This window comes from Bos indicus x Bos taurus, chromosome 25 (genome assembly GCF_003369695.1).
Source record: "Bos indicus x Bos taurus breed Angus x Brahman F1 hybrid chromosome 25, Bos_hybrid_MaternalHap_v2.0, whole genome shotgun sequence".
Classification (NCBI taxonomy): domain Eukaryota; kingdom Metazoa; phylum Chordata; class Mammalia; order Artiodactyla; family Bovidae; genus Bos; species Bos indicus x Bos taurus.
Genome location: NC_040100.1, coordinates 33083998 through 33090742, shown reverse-complemented (window position 1 = coordinate 33090742; position 6745 = coordinate 33083998).

The following is a 6745-nucleotide window of genomic DNA, read 5'->3' as shown; positions in this document are numbered from 1 at the left end:
AGGCAAATTGGAAAAAGGCAGAAGAAAAGGAGCACACACCATATGATTCCACTGATAGAAAATTCTAGAAAATCTACATTAATCGATGGAGATTAGTGATTGGAGGAGGGGTGGTATTGCATCATGGACAGGTTTGCAAAAGGTCATGAGAAAATTTGGGGGGGAATGATATGTGTGCTCTGTGAAATAGAATATCTCCTGCCATATCAATAAACAAGGCTGATCACGCCGTCAGCGATTTGAGAACCACCAAAAGTGAATGTCTGAGACCTGAGGACCCACTGCCAAAAGGAGAACAGTGCCTGCAATCCAGCAGCTACCACTCCCTACAGTAATTAAAGTGAAAGAAAGTGTTAGTCGCTCAGTCACGTCCGACTCTTTGCAACCCCATGGACCACAGCCCACCAGGCTCCTCCGTCCATGGAATTCTCCAGGCAAGAACACTGGAGTGGGTTACCATTTCCTTCTCCAAGGCATCTTCCCAACCCAGGAATCGAAGCCAGGTGTTCCACATTGCAGACAGGCTCTTTACCGTCTGAGCCACCAGGGAAGCCCCTATGGGAACTAAGGATGTAATAAAGTCTAGAAGCAGGATACGAGCCCCAGATAACTGAGATGCATGTGAATGGAATGATTTCCATGAGCCCAGATGCCTGCATCTTCCCACACATAGACGAGCGCTAAATGCCTTAACTTGAGATACCTGGTTTTCCTTAATCAACAGTCATCTCTGACGTTCAGCCTACCTGCCTGTTGTTGCAAACTTCTGTATAAACTGACTCCTTCCCCCAGTTCCTCGGAGCAGTTCGCTCGGGGCCACTTGAGATGCTGCCTCCCCGGCTTGCAGTCCTAAGAATTCCCACTGAATAAAACAACTCTCTCCTTTCAGGTTGTGACTGAATTTTTCAGTTCACAGTTCACTATCTTGATTGTGGTGACGGTTTCAAGATACAGTATGGTGGTGGTGGTTTAGTCGATAAGTTTGTGTTCCACTCTTTGCGACCCCATGGACTATAACCCACCAGGCTTCTCTGTCCATGGGATCCTCCAGGCAAGAATACTGGAGTGGGTTGCCATTTCCTTCTCCAGACAGTATATGTAAGTCAAAACTTATCAACTGTATGCTTTAAATATATGCAGTCTGTTTTCTATCAGTTATCCCTCAATAACGCTGTTTGAGAAATAAACTAACAATTGCTAACACCCATATACCACTCAAATGTATGAGGCATTTTTAAAAAAACTTGTTTTACTCCCGTTAATTTATTTAACCCTCCGAGGTAGTCAATATTATCATTGTCATTTTACAGAGGAAGAAACCAAGGAAACTATGAAGAAAAGATTCAAAAGCTGATAAATAGGGAGCTGGAATTTGAACTCAGACATTCAAAAATCTACGTTCTTAACCAGCACAGGAGTCAATTCTGTAGATAATGGATCTGAACCTTATTTTTGACTCAGTTATATATTAAGTGCCTACAGTATATAAAATCCTTTGTTAAATATTTTTGCTGGATCCTAGGGAAGAGGTTGGAGAAGGCAATGGCAACCCACTCCAGTACTCTTGCCTGGAAAATCCCATGGGCGGAGGAGCCTGGTGGGCTGCAGTCCATGGGGTCACTAAGGGTTGGACTCGACTGAGCGACTTCACTTTCACTTTTCACTTTCATGCATTGGAGAAGGAAATGGCAACCCACTCCAGTGTTCTTGCCTGGAGAATCCCAGGGATAGCAGAGCCTGGTGAGCTGCCGTTTATGGGGTCGCACAGAGTCAGACACAACTGAAGCGACTTAGCAGCAGCAGCAGGGAAGAGGTGGGCTTCCCAGGTGACGCTAGTGGTAAAGAACCCACCTGCCAATGCAGGTGACTGAAGAGATGTGGATTTGATACCTGGGTTAGAAAGATCCCCTGGAGGAGGGCACAGCAACCCACTCATTTTCTTGCTTGGAGAATCCCATGGACAAAGGAGCCTGGAAGCCTACAGTCCATAGGGTCGCAGAGAGTTGGACATGACTGAAGCGACTTAGCAGGCACGCACAGGGAAGAGGTAGGAAATTCTCTACTCTTGTACTTAAAATTTTTGTCCATTTCCTGACTACTTTGGTCATAGGTAGGGTAAGAACGTCACCTAGTGGTAATACTGGGAACTGCATGCACCTCCTGTGCTTTCCAAAGGGTAGTGTTTTCACCACCTGCAACGTGTTTTAGGCTCGGCTGAATTAGCATCTGAATTTGTAACCGGTTTGACACTGATGCTAGTCTTGTTTCATCTGCTAACCTGCTGTGTGATTAGGGGCAACTTTCCCAGTCTAGGCTTCAGTTTCCCAATCTGTAAACAAGGATGCGGATCTCACCATTGCAACTCTCTCCTACAACATAAACTCAAACAGAAACATATGGTGGATCTCTGTGCTTGCTGCTTTGCATGAATCAAATTATTTTATTCCCACAGCAACATCATGGGGCAACTGCTCTTACCCCTGTTTTACAGATGAGCGGGCTGAGGCTGGAGACACGAAGGGACTAGCCCAGAGTTACTCAGCTCATTAGAGTCTGGATTTGAACACATGTTGTCTGACCTCAGAGCAGGAACTGTAAACACCTGTCTTGTGCCTTCACTCATCTTACCCACCCCAACCATGGAAGTCTGTAGTGCCTTTGCTAGAAACTCTGGAGGAGTTTTTAAAAACGTGCTGTGATATGATTTAGAATAAGAAACGTATGTTTGGTCTTCGTCCCCCTTTCTGGCACACAGCTCCTAAAATCCTTCGAATTTCCTAAGGACTGAGGGTGAGAAATGTGTCTATTGTTGTGTTAATTAGGTGACTGCGGCCCTCTCGGTAAACTTACCTAAATCTAGTAAGTAAAATGTTTCTCCGATTTCTGTGAGCTGTTCTAGCAGATTAATCAAATCCAAAGGGGAGGGACTTCCCCAGTGGTGCAGTGGTTAAGACTCCACCTTCCAACGCTGGGGATCTCTGCCCAGGGATCTAGGATCCCATATGGATCCTAGATGGGCAAAAAGCTAAAGCATAAAAACAACAGAAGCAATAGTGTAACACATTCAATAAAGACTTTACAAATGGTCCACATCAAAAAAAAGGGAAGGAGGTCATGGGAACCTCTGAGTTATAACCAGGCAGTCTGAAGCACAGGTTTGCAACTGGCATCTTGGGGAGGAGGGCAGTCTTGTAAGTTCAGTTCAGTTCAGTCGCTTAGTCGTGTCTCACTTTTTTCCCATGGACCTCAGCACACCAGGCCTCCCTGTCCATCACCAACTCCCAGAGCTTGCTCAAACTCATGTCCATTGAGTCAGTGATACCATCCAACCATCTCATCCTCTGTCATTCCCTTGTAAGACTGAGCCCTTAAACTGTGAACTCTGAAACTCTGATGCTAACTCCAATAGTGTCAAAGTTGTTGAAGTATAATCCACCCAGCTGGTGTCCAGGGCATTTTTCATTGGTATGGGGAACCCCCCCACACACACACACACCTACCTCCCACATTAGAAATTGTGTTCAGAACCTCTTTACCAGCCCAGGCCTCACCCACAAGATTGTGACTTAATCGGTGTCAGGGAGAAGGACCCCTGCATAAAATACCCCAGGTGATTATACTGTGTAGAGCTGTTCTTAGTCGCTCAGTTGTGTCTGACTCTTTGCGACCCTATGGATTGTAGCCTGCCAGGCTCCTCTGTCCATGGGATTCTCCAGGCAAGAATACTGGAGTGGGTTGCCATTCCCTTCTCCAGGGGATCTTTCCCTCCCAGGGATCGAACCCTGGTCTCCCACATTGCAGGCGGATTCTTTACTGTCTGAGCCACCAGGGAAGCCGAAGAATACTGGAGTGGGTAGCCTATCCCTTCTCCAGGGGAACTTGCTGACCCGGGAATACAGCTGGGGTCTCCTGCATTGCAGGTGGAGAAATTCTGCTGTAGAAAGTATTAATATATATCCAGGGTCCCAGTATATCCAGTCTTAGTGCAGATTTAGGCTCTAATAATTTCAGAAGTATAAACAAGTTTTGCTTTTAGAGCAGTTTTAAGTGTGCAGAAAAAGCAACTTTATGAAAGTTCAAAGCGTTACCATATAATCCCCCCACCCCATTGCCCCCATTATTATTAACATCTAGCATTGGTGTGGGACGTTTGTTGTCATTGGTAAACCAGTATTGATACATTAGTATTAAAGTCCATGGTTTATGTTGGGTTTCACTCTTAACGCATCTGCTGTGAGATTTGATAAATGTATGATGTCCTGTGGCCACCATGACAGTTCACCCAGAATGGTTTCAGTGCTGTCAGCTACAAATGGGCATTTACCGTCTTCCTCTGCCGATTCCCACCTGGTGCAGTGGTAAAGAATCTGCCTGCCAATGCAGGAGGCGTAAGAGACTTAGGTTCAATCCCTGGTTTGGGAAGATCCCCTGGAGAAGGACATGACAACCCGCTCCAGCATCACTGCCTGGAAAATTCCACGGACAAGGGAGCCTGACGGGCTACAGTCCTTGGGTCGCAGAGTCAGACATGACTGAGCGTGCGTGCACTCGTGGACATCCTCCTCTGCAAGCGTGCACTCGTGGACATCCTCCTCTGCAAGCGTGCACTCGTGGACATCCACCTCTGCAAGGATCAAACCATGTGCTGCTGCAGCTGCTGACCTTCAACACCCCCTGAAAGGAGTGCAGGGCGGAGAGCAGAAATGAGGCACTCGGTGCTCTGGGAAACTGGCAGGACAGGTCTTCAGATAGATATTTTTAGGAGCTGATTTTATGAGCCTAATTCTTGCATCTCCTCGTATCTAGAAAGGCACTAAAATCCTTCACGATGACTTTTCATGACCAGGAGGAACCTTTGGCAAAAAATGCGTGCTTGATTGCACACACTCCCCCTTCACCAAAATCACATATATACTGACCTTTCTCTTACCTCTTTGGAGTAGTTTCTCAGAGCTATCTGAGGTACTGGCTCCCAGGCTGCAGCCCTCATTTTGCCCCAGATAAAAAAAACTTAACTTGCAACTCACATTTTCTTTTTTTTTTTTTTAAGTTGACACTGCCCTAAAGACCCCTGTGTTTTTCGTCACTCTCTCTTTACCCTTCTCCAACCCTTGGCAACCACTAATCTTTTCACTGTCTATAGTTTTACAAACTTATTTCTAAAATCATTTAAACATTTAGCTATTTAAATCTACAATGTTTTAAACTTTAATTCTGTTATTTCTCTTGTTTCTCTCTCTCGGTTTTTTTTTTTTTTTTTTTTTTGGTCTTTTTTGAGCTATGTTGTAGGGCTTGCAAAATCTCAGTTCCCCAACCATGGATTGAATCTGCACCATGGCAATAAAAGCCCAGAGTGCTAACCACTAGAATTAAAGTTTAGGAACCCCCTAAACTTTAATTTTGTTGTTTTAGTCATCGTGGCCATCTACAGTCAGGAGGGCTGAAATGAAAATTTTAAAGTCTTATTTCAAACTCATGAGACTAAATAAATGTAAAGGAAATGTCAACTTGCAAATGCCAAATGCCAATTTTTGTAAGTTAGCTCATACTTCAAAAGTTCCTAAAGGAGAAAACTGGGCTCGGACCTTTGGAACACACTGAATTCGGGAAAGGGGGCGCAGTCAGTTTCACAAATTTCACAGACCAGGAACGGTACCTGTGAGAAGATGCTGAGAGATCTCCTGGGGGGACTGGGTGATGGATGGACAGCAAGGGTCTGGGGGTAGGGGGGGGGGTCCCTCCAGAAGGACCTCTGTGAGCGAGAGTGATGGGCTGGGGTCCCCGGGGAAACGCCAGCTGTTCAGTGGTTAGGGCCCAGCCTTTACCCCAGGATAAGAAATGAGGCTGGACAGGTCAGTTGGGTCATAGAGGCCACTGAGAGTCATGTGAAGATTGGGTGCTAGCCTGTGGGCCATAGGGAGCCATTGAAGATTTAAGAGCAGCAGAGTGACACCATGAGATTTGTACGGGGGAAAGCCCAATAGATCTCTAGTAGAGAAACCTCATGCGGATCTATGGGCGACAGTCAGGGCCCACCACCCTCTAGGTCTCTTCCCCCAGGCGTCTAGAGCTGCACTCCCTGCGTCTCTCTGGGGGTGACCGTGGGACTGAATCTCTCTGGTGGAAAGTGAGCAGACAGCTTTCATGTCTGGGCAGACGTATTTCAACAGAAGCTTAAATTCACTCCAATTCACACTCTCCACCGTTGAAGATTTGTGTTCCGATGGTAGCGGCGTCACATGATGGCACTTCTGTCTGCATCCCTGAGTAGCCGTGAGCAGAGGCCTCTCTCAGTGAAGCCGGAGCCAAAAATAAACTTTGCTGCCTTGAGCCTGTGCAGCCTGGGAGATGTCGGGCAGCGTAGCCTGGACCGGCAGATACAGAAACTATCGCAGACCCAGGAGGACAGGGCCTGAGCCTAGGCAGTAGCGATGATGGAAGTGGCGGCCTGGGACGTGTCTGTCACCACCCCAAACAGCGGTTTAAAACAGTGTTTATTGGGTGGGCTGGGCAGCTCTTGTGGACTCGGCTGGACTCACTCGTACACCTATCATCATCTGTGCGTCTGCAGCACTTGGTCCTGCATGTCTCAGGGTCACTGGTTCGGAATGGCCTTGGCTAGGACCTCTGGAGTGACTTGGCTTAGCTCCACGAATAACCTTCCATGGTTTAGCCCAAAGATGGCCTAACTGTCACGGCAGAGGGACATGAGAGGGAAGTGAAAACAGGCTTTTACGACGTTTTT